The 17,509-nt window shown below is 38.7% G+C and overlaps 1 protein-coding gene across 6 annotated transcripts in view; it reads right to left on the bottom strand.

Annotated features, from left to right (window-relative positions):
• BTBD10 (BTB domain containing 10) overlaps positions 1 to 13,131 on the bottom strand; it is a 70,720-nt gene extending 57,589 nt beyond the window's left edge. For all 6 annotated transcript variants that reach the window (XM_046684709.1, XM_046684710.1, XM_046684712.1 and 3 more), the window contains exon 1: positions 12,981 to 13,131. The gene's annotated coding sequence lies outside the window, so the exon portion shown is untranslated. The remainder of the gene's footprint in view (positions 1 to 12,980) is intronic.
• Positions 13,132 to 17,509: the final 4,378 nt, after the last annotated feature.

Genomic DNA, 17,509 nt, shown 5'->3' with positions numbered 1-17,509 from the left:
ACAGAACTAAACAACTGGATCTAAAAATAGGCAGAGGATATGAACAGACACTTTTCCAAAGAAGATATACAGATGGCCAATAGGGACATGAAAACATGTTCAACATCACTAAGAATCAAGAAAATGCAAATCAAAACTAAACTGAGATATCACCTTAGACCCATTAGAATGGCTATAATCACCAAGACAAAAAATAACAAATGTTGGAGACGATGTGAAGAAAAGGGAACCCTCATACTTTGCTGGTGAGAATGGAAACTGATGTAGCCACTATGGAAAACAGTATGGAGATTTCTCAAAAATTAAAAATAGAAATACCATACAACCCAGCTATCTCACTACTGGGGATTTATCCAAAGCACTTGAAATTAACAATTCAAAGAGACTTATGCACCCCTATGTTTACTGCAGCATTATTCACAATAGCCAAAACATGGAAGCAACCCAAGTTGCCCACTGACTGGTGAATGGATAAAGAAGATGTGGTGTATATACATATAATGGAATACTACTCAGCCATAAAAAAGACAAAATCATCCCATTCACAACCACATGGATGGACCTTGAGAGTATTATGTTAAGTGAAATAAGCCAGGCAGAGAAAGACAAACACCATATGATTTCACTCATATGTGGAAAATAAACCGACACATGGACAAAGAGAACAGATTAGTGGTTACCAGAAGGGTGAGGGGTTGGGGGATGGGCATAAGGGGTAAAGGGGCATATTTATATGGTGACTGACAAATAATAACATACAACTGAAATTTCACAATGTTATAAACTATTACGACCTCGATAAAACAATAATTTTTTAAAATCTGCACAATATCACGCAATCAGTAAAATGAAACAGAGAGATGCACATATACTGATAAGGAAAATACTCCAAGATACATATTGTCAAGTTAAAAAGCAAAGTACAGATACGCATTATGTACTCCAATATTTTTTTAAATATATACACAAACATACACTCATGCTTGTTTATGTTTTAAAGATGTTTAGAAATATCACTTAAAACTTATGACTAGTTGCCTCTAAGGAAAGGATGGAATGAGAGAGACACTTTTCATTGTATCCTTTATACTATATGAATATATCTCATGCTGTTTTCATAATAATATGGGAAGGGGTTACAATAAAGTATTTGGAGGTGGCTTTGTTATAGAAATTTTCTCCCTTGTTTAATTTTATTGCTTAAGTGTAGTTGTTTTTGTTTTTGACTGCTTAAATATGGTCAATACACTTTGTAGGGGAGGAAAAATACCTTTTTCTTCTACCCTTCTAAGTGCTCGACTGGGAACCCTGTATCAAAAAACATATTAAGAAGAGAAAAGCATACAAATTTATTTAAGATAAGTTCTATGTGACACAGGAGCCTTCATAAGGAAATGAAGACCTGAAGAAACATTAAACCTGAGTGTTCTTACGCTAGGTTTGATGAAGAGCGAAAAATCATGGAAAGGTAAGACAAAGATTATGAGCTAAGTGTAGTAAACTGAGGGAAACTTATTAGCAGATCCTGTTGTTCAGATTCCTCTCTGTGTCCCTTCATCTTCAGAGCTAACAATGCTCCTGTCCTCTGGGTATAGGGAGGACACATCTCACATGAAGGTTTTATGACCTGCTTCAGGGGCAGGTCAGAAACTCCTTCCTGTACATGCCGTTTCTCAGATTCCTTCAGCTTAAAACATCCAATATGCTGAGGTGCCATATTTTGAGGTAGCATGTCCTGAACCCCATCGTTATGCATAGGTAGAATGTTTATGCCACATGTCCCCCATTAAACTGCAAGATCTTTGCGGGCAAGAACAAAATGTGATTCATATTTGTGTTCCCAAAGCTTAGAACAACTTGTATGTAAGCTTTTACAAAATGTTTTAATTAATTAAATGAAGATGAAAGAAACTGAAGGACATCTCATTTAACACAATCCACAGTAGAAAGGAAATGCAAATTATGAAGATTTACAGGCAGTCTTTAACTTAGTTGCTTATCTTTAAAAAGAACAGTTATCATACAATTAAACCCACGTCTTAGTTATGGTAATGAGCACCAATCATGGGAACCTCACCCTCAAACGAGCAAAAATTATAACAATTCAATTTCTAACATCAATACTTGCTCTCAGGAAACATACACCAAGGAAGTGGGGTTAAAAGTGGGAAAGTATAACACATATCCCTGGAGACATTTTTAAAGATATTATCAAGTGACCCTAAGTTTCCCCAAAATATTCCTCAAAGCTGCCTGTCACAGAAGCCCTCTCAACTGTCAAGGCTTGTCCTTTTCTGATTTGCTACAGTTAAAATAAGACAAGTAAATAAAGCTGAGAACTTTAGTCAGGATATTTTTATACTAGATTATATCCAACTAAATTTTATGTAACTAGTTCCATGATACCAAATTCAACTGGTTTATGTTTTCCTTCAAAACTTACGCACTGAGTGCTCCATACCTTTTCAGGATGTTAACTGCTAGGGATACTCTAACAAATAGATTTAATGAAACTGCATGGAATTTCCATCAAAAGTAGGGTACACTTTGCCTATTTAAAGGGCCACCTTATCTAATCCACCAAAATGTAAGACTTCCAAAGTCAACTCATATTTAGTCCTTGATCTTCCAGAAGTGACCTGGAAATAAAATCTTTGAGTTAATTGATTTTATCACTTTTACAGAATTTCTACTCAAATTTTGCTGACTTCTTATTCAAGGCATTAACACTTCAAGAAATGTTTCACTTATTTTTTTTCCCATCTTAAATAGTTCAATAAATGTTTGAAAATCTTCCCATATCTCAAGCATTTTCTAAGTACCTACATCACCTGATTAGCACTGTAAAGAACTAGACACTGTTTATAGTGCTAAATTCTTAAAACTCACTAAAAGGCACATGATTTTTTTTTAATATTCTAAAGAAAATCTTAATATTGTGTTTTCTATGCATATGTCCCTGTTTTTCCTTTTCTTCTATGACTAAATAGTATTGCCTTCAAAACTGGAAATATCTTAGTTGAAATAATCACCTTGACATGAAATTTATTATAGGTAAATCTCCAAAAAGCTGATAAAGTGCCTAAATCAAAGGCGATTACATTCAACTCCTAAGAACCAGCACCCTTTAAACAAAGTCAGACTCGTAAACAATGTTTCCTTTTGTTTCTCTGTGAGGCTTTTAAAATAAGTTACAGTATATATCTTTATATAATCTTTACTATGCTGTTCCATTTTGACCCATTCACTACTCCCATTACCTTCCATTCCCTTCAGATTTTTACTTGTTTGTTCATCTGCCATTAATTCAATAGGCTAGAAAATAACCTAAATATGACTGAAGTTCTAGACTGCAGTATTGTCCAATAGAACTCTGTGTAATAATGGAAATGTTCTATGTCTGCACTATCCAGAAAGCAGCCACAGGTCACATGTGGCTATTAAGCACTTGAAATGTACTACAACTGAGGAAATGAATTTTTAATTTTCCATTTTAATTAATTTAAATTAAATAGCCACATGTGGCTGGTAACTACCATATATGCCAGCACAATTAGAGGCAGAATATCAGAACCTTCTCCAACAAAAAAGTTATTTTTCCTCTAAATGTTTCATTTTAAGGAATACAAAATTTGTCGAGACAAAATACTTGCTCACAAAGAACACTCTACATATCTTTGTATCTTAATATTACAGGTAGCGTTCTATTTTAATAAAATAAAAATTATTTTCTTACATTCAAAGAATATTTAAGGCTTATTTCAAAAACTAAAACTCTGTAGTACTTGTATGTAAATAGACAGACGAACCAGTAGAACAGAATGAAAGGTCCAGAAACAGATCTCTAAAACATAGCGAAATTTGATATATGATAAAGCGGTTTCTCAAATCACTTGAAGAAAAAACAGACACTAACAAATGGTATTGAGACAACTGGATAAACATTTGGGAAAACATAAAACTAAATCCATACCTCACACATATACCAAGGTAAATTCCAAATGGATCAGCTATCTAAATGTAACAATTGAAATCATACAAATACTAGAAAAAAAAAGATGGCTGATTTCCTTTACAACCTGGAAGAAGGAAGTCTTTCTTATTTGAATAGCTAAAAATAAACACCTTTGCATTGCAAAACAGCAGCAGAAACAATAAACAAAACTTAAAAAACAAATATTTACTATATAAAGGGCTCTTTAAAAAGGGAAAGAAAAAGCCTCCCTCCAAAAAATACAGAATGCACAAAAGACACGGGCAATTCTCAGAAAAATAAACGCAAATGGCCTTAAACATATAAAAGTATGCTCAATCTAACTCATAAAAGAAATACAAATTAACACTTCTGATTTTGACCGTATATTCTGCTGATGAGACTGTGGAGAAACAGACATTCTCCGCAGTCTCATACATTGCTAACGAAAAATACAAAACGATATACCTCCCATGGAGAGGAATTTTGCAATATCTAACTAAATTACACAAATGTTTACCAGTCCTAAGAATCTACTTCTAAGAATCTACCCTGAAGATACAACTCTACAAATACCAAACAAAATATTCAATATATATTCTCTGTGGCATTATTTGTAACAGCAAAAGACTAAAAACAATCTGAATGTGCATCAAAAGAGGACAACTGAGTAAAATATGGTACATCTACACAATGAAATACCATGCATCTATAAAAGCGAATAAAGAAAGAAGATCCTCATGTATTAATAACTAAGATATACTGTTAGGTGGAAACAAAACCAAACCAAACAGGTGCAGAACAAGCAGCATACAGTTTGCTATACCTTTTGTATCTAATAAATACACATACACATATATACATATATACATATACATACTAAATATCTAACAAATATATACGTACATACATATAAATACAAATACACATATATTCCCTTATTTTTACAAAAAGAACTCCAGAAGGATAAATAAGACACTAATAGACCTACAGGGGCAGAGTGGGAATGGGGTAAAAGTAATACAGATGTAAGCAATACTTTTGAGTATTTTTTTATACAGTTTTCTATTTGAAACATAATATATTATATATTCTAAATAACTAAAAGGCCTACTATTACCATGTTCTAAATTGTACCATTTTATGCTTCTTTGCTTTTGTTTAAATAAGGAAAACAGTAGGTGTACACTACTTATGTAACTACAGATTCAGTAGTAAGGAATAAGGTTGCCATGTCACTCAAATTCATTCACCTCTTATTAAATACCTCCATCTACAACAGTAAGCAATGACCAATACATTTCAGAATACGTTCCTGAAGAGTAAGGTCAAGCCATCCACCTTTGGGAAAGTTACCAGACTGGCAGTAGATTAAAGATATGCCTCAGCACCAAGTGAACTACAGAAAAATAGTGAGATTTTTCAAACAGGATGGAGGCACAGGAGCTAGATGCTAGCATCTAATTCAGGGAGCCTTGGATAACAAGTTGGATTTTCACATATATTATCTATGCTAATCCACGTATCAATCCTACAAGATACAAGCGGTATCTTTTATTATATAAAGGTGATCCCTTTTAAAAAACTGAGAAACTGGCTTAAAGGGATTATGTTATTTGCCTAACATCACATAGCTAATAAATAAACTAGGACTCACATACACATCTCTACAGTCAAATCCAGTGTTTTTTCCACCATTCTATATTGTCTCTCAAACTTAATATACAACCCATCAAAATGCTATGTACAGAAAATAAAGTGTTAGTGGTAGCATTTCAAATCACTAAGAGAGAAATAAGTAGATGATAGACAGACTCAAGGTTAGATAGGTAGCTTTTAAAAAATTAATTGGTTAACTATTTGAGCAAAAGATCCTTTCCTTTCTCACATTTTATCTCCCCCAAATTCCACATTAAAAAATTCACAGTAGAACATAAAACCATAAAAAATCAGGAAGAAAATATGAATATTTATCTCTCAGAATAAAGAAGGAATTTCTAAGCCACAAGTCAAAGAAAAACACCATCAAGCCAAAGATTTTTAGTATGAGAAACAGGAATGGGCAGCCAGCCACTTCACGCTAACATTCTCAACATAGGCTAGTGAAAACTTCATCAGGGATCAGAATCAGGACTGCAGACCACCTTTAAGAAGCATTAGACCGGGCCGGCCCGTGGCTGAGTGATTAAGTTCATCAGGCCGTGGTGAGGCGGCATCCCACATGCCACAACTAGAAGGACCCACAACTAGAATATACAACTATGCACCAGGGAGCTTTGAGGAGAAGGAGAAGGAAAAATAAAAAATAAAAAATAACTTTATCCTTACACATATGTTTATCAAAGCATTTACAGTAAGAGGGGGAAGGGGAAGCAGATGGAAAGGAGGAGAGGGAGGAGAGAAGGAATGTTAATTTCTAAATCTAGTCATGTATCTGTACATTATTCAAATTTCCTTTTAATTTCTCAAAATAAAAATTTTAAGTCATTACATACAGAATGATCCCAATTTTAGGGGGGGGTGTCTGTGTCTGTGTGTTTGTGACTGGAAGCAATTATCATTGGGTCATGGATTATGATACCATGTTCTCTGATCTTTGCTAAATGTTCCAAATTGCAGGCAATGCATTACTTTTATAGTCAGAAAGAAATTACTCCAAAAAAAATCTACTTTTGTAAGTAATTTTTCAAAGTACTAACTGTAAAACAACTTCAAAATCAAGTGTTCAGAGCTACTATTGTTAAATAATATCATTCACTAGGGAAGCAAAGATTATCAAAGAGGTCACACTACTCTTCTTCTAAAAGATGACACTTTTTCCCTTCATTAATATGCTTTTAGTTCAACCAGCCTGAAGAGCTACACACACATATGTATATAAATAATGCACATATACTGTCACACCAGTACTATGCATATACTACATATACACAAAAAATAGAAATGAAAAAGGGATAGAGTAAAAAAATTAGTATAAATTGAAGTTCTATTGTTTTCTTCACACAGCACGATGAGCAAGTTTTTCACACACTCCCAAAAGAACATGCAACCCACTAGGGAGATCACCGGAATAAACCACTCAGAATCAGAAGACATGGAGTCTTATGTTCTAGTCTTAGCTTTCCCACTACCAGTCAATACCTTTTATCAAAATCAGGTAAGGGGGCTTAATCTGCACTTCAGTTTTCTCTCCCCAAAATTAGAGTATTAATGATTTTAAAGTACTTTCAGTGCTATCGTTTTATAAATCCACTAGTCTCCAATAACTAAATCTTCTCTTTGAAAAGAGAAACTCAGGCAATTTGGATATTCAACAAGAAGGAAACAATAGTGCCCCACAGCTACCCATTTTATAAGAACTTCGTTAAGAGAACTCTAAATTAACAAGCCAAAAGGACACAGCAGACTGTGCTGCTTGCTCTCTACATGTGAGAAAATCAAATTCAATCCTGCATTGTATACAACAAACTGACCTGAATGAAATAATTACCTTTAAAATAATTCAGCACTATTTGTATGACCATCCAGGATAAGAAAATTATAACAACATTTTGTTGCATGATTTTGCACCTGAGATTCTTCCTCAGCTATCTGAGCTTTAAAATTTACTTAAGATGACATTTTAATATAGTTAACAAAACACTTGGGGTAATTTTCTACTCATCTGCTACTAGCAATGACAGTCAACAATTTTAAAGGGAAATAATCCAAATTAGGAAAAATAAAACGGTTTTATGTTTTAGAAATAGATAACAGTATCCACATAGACGACTTTTAAAATGCCATGCCATCTCCCTCTTCAATCTATTCTCCCTTCCCTTTTCTCTACTATTATTCCATCCAGTATTCAAATTACACAGAATACCAGATATCAGTAAATAGATGCCAACATGAAAAGCAAGAAAAAGAGCTTAAAAAGAGCTTTTATTGTTCAATGTTGACTAGAATAAAGAAAAAGAAAAAAACTTTTCTAATTTCCCATCAGAGACTCATATTGGCAAGGCTGTAAATAGCCATTTGAACTTGTTCCCTTCAAATGAGATAGCTAGAGGTAAATGTAAACTTACCTAATGGATGTGTTCAAGATCACTGGCCAGTATGCTATTTTCTCAGCATAAACACGGAACAAAGTGCTACCAAGTTATATTCATTTTACTATTTACATAGCACTTTTATATATTTTATTTCATTTAATTCTTAAACTACTGACAGCTGTGTTCTATCTCCATTTTTCATGTGAAGAAACAAAAGTTGAGAGAGGTTAAGTAACTTTTATATCATAAAGCTAACAGTTGACTTTAAATCCAGATCTAAATGATCCCAAATAAGGTATTTCAAGCAGAAAAGTATGATTACAATTTAAAATGATTTTAGAAAAGTGTTATCCATGGTTTCAAATTAAGTACTTCAATCAGTGATTCACTACGACAGACTCTCACTCCCAACCAAATACTAAATGTTAATTTGTTTGTGATCAAAAACGCTAATCACTCATTTCAACCACAAAGATAAAAATAAGTACCATGTAATCAGACTGCATTTTTAAAACAGAAAAATATAGTTTTAACTATTATAATAAGGGTAAAGAAAGATGCTTTTACTGGCAAAGATACCTTAGCATCTTCCTAATCTTCAGAAATGTGTGACATAAGGTCACATATTTGACATAAAATATTTCCTCTTTTATGTTCAAGCTTCTACCACTTCTAGTACTCAGCTCATTGTGTTCTCATTGCCTACAACTAACATTTGCCAACCTCATAATCCTCACCCCGAGAGCATCTCTTTGAATTCTGATTGCTTACCTTCCATCTCTGAGTTTGAGATTGTTACGTGCTTAGCAAGGTAGGTTTATTTCAAGGATGCCAAAGTAAAGCAGAGCAAGCCACGGTAGGGGAAATGCAATGTTAGCTTGAACTCTAATAAACATTCTATCCAAGAAGAGAAAAATTTTAAAAATAGTTTTCCTCCATTAACGAACATCTATAACTACCTCTTCCTCCCTTACTGTGGGTTCATAAGCAACAAAGAAACAAAATAAAGGAGTCAGATAGATGAAAATAAAAATATGGCTGAAACCAGTGGCCAAAAAGACTTAATACTTCAATTGTAAATTAAACTTATAACTGTAGATGTTCCAATTTCTTCTCTCTCATAGGGTCCAGCCTGCTCAGGTATCTACCATACAAAGTAGTAGAGAATGCATATCCTAAGAATTGGGAGCTCCAAAAATAGAACCAGAAGGCACTAAGCAAAAGTATACTCAATTCCTTCTCCTAGCCTCACCTAATCCTCCCTTGGGAAGGTATGTGAAAGAGTAGAAAGAAGGGGGAAAGCTACTTCCAAGAGGGAATTGCCTGCTTTACAGGTCATGTTAGAAACGTGGGGAGAAGAAAACGATGGTTCCCCCTCAACAAACATTATCTCCACAAATACACAACAGATTCTTCAGAATGTTTTTAAAACTCTCAAACAAGAACACCTCACAAACATAATACACATTTCCCCGTTTCGCTTCCTATACCTGAGAGAGGCAGGGACTGGATGAAAGATACTAGACTAGCGTGACCTGAGAAGACTGGGCTAAAAGAACAAATTAAGTGTGCAAACTCCCAGATCAGCCCTGATTAAAAAGCAAAATTCTGGGCCGGCCCCGTGGCCGAGTGGTTAAGTTCACGCACTCTGCTGCAGGAGGCCCAGTGTTTTGTCATCCTGGGCGTGGACATGGCACCGCTCATCGGGCCATGCTGAGGCAGCATCCCACATGCCGCAACTAGAAGGACCCACAACTAAGAATATACAACTATGTACCAGGGGGCTTTGGGGAGAAAAAGGAAAAACAGGAAGTCTTTTAAAAAATAAGTAAATAAAAATAAATAAAAAGCAAAATTCTATGTAGTCTTTGCACGAGGTATGATCAACTTAATTGTAATTTCTTTGTAAAACTGCACAGCAGACAAAACCGTATTTAACCATTTCATCTTCCTTTTCAAAACTCTCTCCCTCACCTAGCCTCCTCTCTCACCCTTCTCACATCAAAGACTCAACTTGCCCTTTATATGCCTAAGATCCACCTCTTTCTTAGGTCTGACCTCTACACTCCCATTCCCCACAGCCCAACTAGCTATGAATCAGACTATGTGATTAAAGTACTTCACACTAATGCGTAAATGTGGTTTAATCCACAGGGTTTGATGCCACAAATATCATTAAGCTCTACTATGTATAAGGCACTGTGTTTAATCAATCCAAGTACTTCTTCTTCTTAGAAAAAACCTAGTTAACTCAAATCAGTCTTTTAATGGCCAATGTGAGGAAGAAGCACCTGAGTGGCCGCTTCACACCACACTCTCCCCATCCCATTTTTTTCCATCCCGACTCCCCTTCCTCCCACCCCATCTGCCAGGGATAAAATCTAAGCAATCAATATTGCTTCCAGTGAAAGTCAATGACTGGGAAATGGCATAGCAAACAATAAACATTCAAAACCATAGATGAGTTGAAGATGGGCTCCTGGATTTAATTTTACATATTAATTGCAAGTACAGTAAAGGGCTTCTCAATAAACTGATTTCCTTACAAGATAGCTATAAATCAGTTATGCTCAGAACCCTCAGTTATTAAACCATAAATACTGAGAGGTTTCTTCTTCAGTTATTTCCACAGTTAAAATGTTAGTAAGTATCAGTTCAATTTGCCCTAGTGTAATCGAAAGCTATTAAACTTGGCTATTAAACTTATCTACTGTTTTCAATTAGATTTGACATTTTTCCCAAGTCCTCCTAGGTTTGAAATCCCAAACTAATTCACATACTTACTTTAAATCTCTTTTGTTTATTTCAGTCATAAAATGTATTAATTCTGCCCTATAACAGAAGTCCTAAACTGGAGAGCAGGATACAACTACTGACAGGTTTGGGTTTGGTTGGGTCACATGAAGTTATTTTTAATTGTTTTAATTAGTTTTCAACGTTTTTAAAAACCAAGAGACTGAAAAGCTAGCCCTGACGGCCTAGTGGTTAAAGTTCAACACTCACCACACTTTGGTGGCCGGGGTTCGCTTCCCGGGCATGGAACCACACCACTCGTCTGTGAGCAGCCACACTCTGGTGGCTCACATAGAAGAAGTAGAAAGACTTACAACTAGAATATACAACTATGCACTAGGGCTTTGGGGAGGGAAAAAAAGAGAGAGGAAGATTGGCAACAGATGTTAGCTCAGGGCAAATCTTACCCAGCAAAAAAGAGACTACAAGTAAAAATCTAGACTTCCCGAGTTCTCTTGAGAAGGCTGAAGACTGGGCCCATATTCAGGTATGGCACTAATCAGGTGGACCTGAGAACTGGATGCCCCTCTTAGATGAGACATAAACTCTCTGATGCATTTCACTCATTTTCATTTTTATCTGCCCAGTAAATTCATAAACTACTGCTCTGGAGAGTGCATAATATTTTCCAGATAACTTCCACACTTCACCAACTCACCTAAATGTAAAAAGCCACAAAGCAGACCATAGTGGTTTGCAACTTTATAGTTAATAAGAAAAAAAATTTTCGCAAGGCTTAGAAGAAAGGGGCAGAAAGAAAAACATTCAGGCTGCTGGAAGGGTTACATACAGAAAGCAAAAAGCCCATCTGAAAGCTTTTTCGGGAGTGAGGAAAAAAAGATGACAGAACTCAAAAACACTGCTGAGACTCTCACTGAAAGCTTTCTGGATTGAACACAGTGTCACTCCACGGTTTCTTACCACATTCCCTGCTTCAGAACCTCCCTGCCCACTCTCTCTCTGTGTAACAATAACATTTAGGTCATAAACTCTGAGGAATGTTAGGGAAATTTATGAAACACTCTTACACACTCAAAAATAATTTTCCTCACACACTTTGTTTAACAGTCTTAAACCATCATCAAATCCTTTCCCAGGTATTTTCTACTGCTCGCAGCTTTATATTCAAATGACAACTGCAGTCCTCATTTTCAAGGCTTGGACTTCAGTCCTGGATTGGGCTCTCCACTACAGAAATGTTTTTGGCCGTTGGTTGCATTCCTTATCATCTCTCTTATGCCAATTTCTACAGTCTATCTCATTCCAAATTTACCCCAATCCCCTCTCTAAAACTCTTTGATCAGATCTGTGTAGTGGGAGGGGGGACACAACTGTCTAAATAAAATCAATATACTGTGCTGCTTCGTTCAGATTAATTCAAACAAACAGCATGAAGACTCTCAGAGATGAACAATTTAAATCATTTTTATATGCTAAGTGCACAACGTGACAAGCAGGTGAGGCTCTAGCTTTAGCATGCCTGGACTAGTCTTTTCATCACGGACTCAAAATACGGAGGGGAAAAGAGAAGAGGGGAATCTGGGAGGCCCTGGGATGGTCACACTGCCCCCACGTTAACGAATTGCTAAGTGATGTCTCACCCCCCCCCCGCACCCCATTCCCGAGGATAAAGGATGTTGGGAGACTTGTATCAGAAGCGGCAAAGAACAAGAAGCTTTTCTGTGCAAGTTTTGGGAAAACAAAGCTGTACAATCCGTGTTGCTGTTACAGCATAAAACCACGCAGCACATTATTGGGGTCCCACTCCTCTCCACCCGAAGGGAGGCTCCGTGCCACCTTATCCCCTATTGTGATGCGCCCTCCTCAGGACGTGGCTGCGTTAGCCCGGGGATGACAGAAAAGGGGCGGGGCACGGGTTACTCAACCCGGGGAGGGAGGGATGAGGGGATTATCGCCTTCATCCCCGGGGAGAGGCCTGGGCACTCTCAACCAAAAACAGCACCTCCGGAACCCAAGTCCCATCCGTGCCTCTCCGAAGTGGGTGCCAGCGGCCGGAACCCAGAAGACCACCCGCGGTCCCCTCGCAGGGTTCCGGGCGCCCAGACGCCCGGCTCTCCAGCAAGATTCGCCGTCCGCCCCCTTCCTCTTTCGCCCCCGCCAAGCCCAGGTCCGGCGCCGCCCCCACCGAGTGCCCCAGCTGAGTCCAGTCACCCTCGAACCTGGAGTCCCCCTTGAGTGTCCAGTGAGGGCCTAGGCAAAGGCCGGGGCCAGCGACACCTCTGCCTCTCCTCAACTGGATCCCTCCGGAGGTGTCTGTGGTGGCGGCCACTCGGGCGGCTGCGGCCACCAGAGCCGCCCCGGCAGGTTGCAGGCCGGCTCCTAAGCCTCTTCTCGCGAGAGCCCTCAGTCCTAAGAGGCGTTCTCGCGAGAATGGTGGCTCACCGCCCAGGAGTGGGCGGGGCGCCGAGTGCGAGGGCCGTTGAGGGAGCGGCAGCCTGAGGTGGGCGTTCAGCCTGGGGTTGGTGCCGCTGAGGGGAGGGCGAACGGCCTCGCGTACGTCTGCCCGGGATCCAGAGCGAGCCTCGAGCCTAGTGGCTGCGAGCAGTAACCCCCGAACATTTGAATCCCACGTTTTTCCTTCGACTTCCTGTCACCGTTAGAAAAAAGCGGACAGCGTCTCCAGCTCAGAGTTGGAGAAATACCCCTGGGACCCTAAGTTTGCTCCGGGAAGGCGTTTCCCTCAACCGAGCAAGCTCCGAAATGGCCTTTGCCGGCTCAGCTGGCGGGGATTAACCGAGCCGGGCTCACGAAAGGCGGTCGTCGTGAGGGCCCCCCTCTACCCTTAGCGTGCCCCGCTGTTTGTTTTTAAACGCCGGTGGCGGGAACTGGTGAGCCCGCGGGAACTCCTGCAGCTCGGCCGGCGGTCGGAGGTCGGGAGCGAGCTGGACGGGATGCTGCTGCTTGCGGGCAGGAGGTTGCAAGAAAGAGTTTCAGCCTCTCAGCTCTACTGAGCCTGCCGGGGGCCGAACGCAGCGCTCCACAAACGGGAGGAGATGGAAGACACGGCCTCAGCCCCCGGAGCGCACACCCGGGGGGCGAGACCCAGCCCAGGACAGACACCCTCAGTGTCTCCCGCTACAGGCCGAGCTGCCTGGCGTGTGGAGGAAGCCCCCACCAGGGAGTGACAGCTGAGCTGGATCTTGAAGGATGAGTAAGAGTTCCCCAGTTTTGAGATGAGTGGGAGGGGTGTCGCAAGCAGAGGAAGCGAAGAGGAAGAGGAGCTGGTCTGAGTAATTCGAGTGAAAATAGATTTCGCACCAAGAACTCTGTTGAAAAACTTTTCATCATTGCTTAGTTCCGAAGAGAAAAAACTTCCAGGCTCCCACGTGTGATAACCGAAGTGTTTTCCAAACCGGTGTTTATCCTGAGGAGGTGAGCAGTTGCACGGTACAGTGTAGTGAACATGCTCTTCCTCGTCTAAGGACACTTAGAGATCAGAGACCTGAGGGACACAGAAGTTATTGTCATAGTACACCAAGTTATTATTGCCGACATTCTGCTAAACTGGAAAGTGCTAGTAATATTTGAAGATTTCTACGTAAGAAGAGCCATCTAACAGGAATTTTGTAATACAGGTGACCTCATGGAGAAACTTCCCAAAAATCCTCAGGCAACAAAACAACCACCACCTCACCAGTCTTGACTTATTATCAAAATGTTCTTGTAGAAGCTAAGCTCAAGAAAGGTAATTCTATGGTCCAAGATAGTGAGGTCTGTCAAATAGGAGTCGTTTCCCTATATCAAAATAGAGGCTATCGTTTCCTAAAGGAGGGCTCTGGTATTCTACTATAAAGTTTCCACCAATCTCCCTTTAGACACATATTATTTTCATATTATTACATATATTTATGTATACTGTAGTTTCATTTGCCTCACCCTACTTTCCCTACAAACAAGCCCAACACTTAATAGGAAAACAACCAAAAAAAGTTCTAACTCTGCTGTGGGCCAATCAGGTCCTCTGCTTATCGTAATTCACAAGTTGTAGTCCAAGTTCTAGGAATTTTCCATGAACTATTGAAAGAATTATATCAGCGAAAGATTTCAAATGAAATATGGAAACTTTGTTCCGTGCTGGAATCTGGTCATACCATATTACCTTGCTTTGAGGGGCCTACAGTTCTTTTCATTCTGTCATTCCTTCAAAAAAAAAAAGTTAAAAATCTAATAAAGTTACCATTGTCATTTGTTTAAAAAAGAAAGTTAACCTTTCAAATATTAATTTGGGAGCAGTGGTACAGCTATACATCTACCAGGTAAATGCCATTGATTCAGACCATCACAAACCACTCTGCACAATAATTTGTAAATGCTAACTGATTGAATGAGCTAAGGTTCAGACCCGTAATGAAAGTCTTTCTTCCACAAGATCAATGCATACACCAAAGAGGTCAAGACAGAAATACAGCTAAGTTTCGTACAGAAACAATGAACAAACAAGTTCCTTTGGTTGTCTACATTATTGCACCTCATAGCATGCTAAGACATGATTGTTTCACAGCAGAGGATGCGATAGACTTCTGGGTGAATATTTGCTCAACAAATTAATGATAAGCCACAGACCCAGAATCCTGTTTAACTTTAAAGCCTAGGATTTCTTTGTACTACAAGGTTTGAGTACTGTCACCTGATGGCAGGAACTGGAAAATCGCATTCACACAAAAAGAGCTCTATCCCTATTCAGCAAAGATATTTATTGCTCAAGACCCTTTGTAAGAATACTAGGGGAGGGGCCCGCCAGCAGCCCAGCAGTTGAGTTCACACGTTCCGCGTCGGCAGCCCGGGTGTTCCCCACTTCAGATCCCGGGTGTGGACCTACACACCACTTATTAAGCCATGTCTTGGCAGGTGTCCCACGTATAAAGTAGACGAAGATGGGCACAAATGTTAGCTCAGGGCCAGTCTTCCTCAGCAAAAAAGAGGATTGGTGGCAGATGTTAGCTCAGAGCTAATCTTCCTCAAAAAAAACAGAATACTAGGTGAGATACATTATTAATATACAGGTTCTACTGATATAAATGAGCTGTGTAATTAAGTAACAAAAAGAAAACAAATTGGATCATAGGGAGAGATAATGTGCTCAGGGAGGTCAGAGATAGGACCAATTACTTCTAACTGAAGGTATGAAAAGATGCAGGAAGCAGGGAGGAAACGAAGGCTGTTTGATCTGGGGCTTCAATAGATAGGATTTATGCATGAAGATAGTAGGAAAGGGCATTCCTATGGAGAGATCAACAAAGGCATATAAATGGCTAGGCTAAGTATCTTGTAGGGGGAACAATGAGCGATTCAAAAGAATGAACAGGAAGTAATTGAGAAAAGTAGATTGAAATTGGGACATAAGGTCCTGGAATGTTAGGTTAAAGTAAGGGTCTGCAAATTTTTCTGTAACTTGTTTGCTTGCAATAGGGTAAAATCTCAGACCTTTCACAGTTTTTGACAAATCCTATTAAGCTTTTTTTTGTAGAGATTGACAAGGTGATCCAGAACTTTACATAGAAGTGCAAAAGTCCTAGAATAGCCAAAAAAAATCATGAAAAAAAAAAAGTTGGAGAACTTACACTTCAAGATTTCAAAACTTGCTACAATGCTACAGGAATCAAAATGGTGTGGTACTGGCATAGAGCTATGCATGTAGATCAATAGAATTGAGAGTCCAGAAATAAACCCTTACAATTATGGTCAATTGATTTTTGGCAAAGGTGCCAAGACAATTCAATGAGGAAAGGATAGTCTGTTTTAAAAAAATGGTGCCTGATATATCCATGTGCAAAAACAAAAAAAGAAAACACCAAAAGCCTTAGATCCTTACCTCCTTACCTCACATCATACACAAGAAATTGACCTTAAATGGATCATAGACCTAAGTATAAAAACTAAAACTATAAATTTGATAAAAGAAATTAGAGAATTTCTTCATGACTTTGGGTCAGGCAAAGAGTCCCTAGATGTGACACCAAAAACACAAGCCATAAAAGAAAAAAATTCATAAATTCAGCCACCCTGTTGACCTGTTCGCCTGCCCAGTAGTATAACATTCCAGTAATGTTATGTGAACAAGAAACAAACACACTTAATTTAAGTGGTTATACCTTTGGGATCTATTTGTTACAGTAATTTGCTTATCCTAACCAATTCAGAAATAAGAATGATTAAAGGAAGTGCTGACTAAAAAACCTAAAAATACAGAGCAGGGTCTTGGCCACAGTGGATGGTGAGAAAATAGATATCACAGGCTGGAAGGACAGAGCCCATGTTATGCAACAACATACATTTGAAAAAATAACAGAGTATCCATCTAATCAAGGGATCTTGACTTTCTATAAAGAAAAGCAAGAGAAAAATGATAAATATAAAAATAAGGAGAGGCCAGGCCAGGGCCAAGTAGTTGGATTCACACACTCCGCTTCAGCAGCCCAGGATTTCACCAGTTCATATCCTGGGCACGGACATGGCACCACTCGTTGGGCCACACTGAGGCAGCATCCCACGTGCCACAACTGGAAGGACCCACAACTAACATATACAACTATGTACTAGGGAGCTTTAGGGAGAAAGAAAAAGAAAAAAAAAGAAGAAGATTGGCAACAGATGTTAGCTCAGGTGTCAATCTTTAAAAAAAATATATGAGATGAAGATGAAGGGGAATGTGATCAAGGAAGGACTTAGAAGGAATTTCTAAGGTACT

The sequence above is a fragment of the Equus quagga genome, chromosome 14 (assembly GCF_021613505.1).
Source record: "Equus quagga isolate Etosha38 chromosome 14, UCLA_HA_Equagga_1.0, whole genome shotgun sequence".
Classification (NCBI taxonomy): Eukaryota; Metazoa; Chordata; class Mammalia; order Perissodactyla; family Equidae; genus Equus; species Equus quagga.
This window is presented reverse-complemented; position numbering and strand designations above follow the sequence as displayed.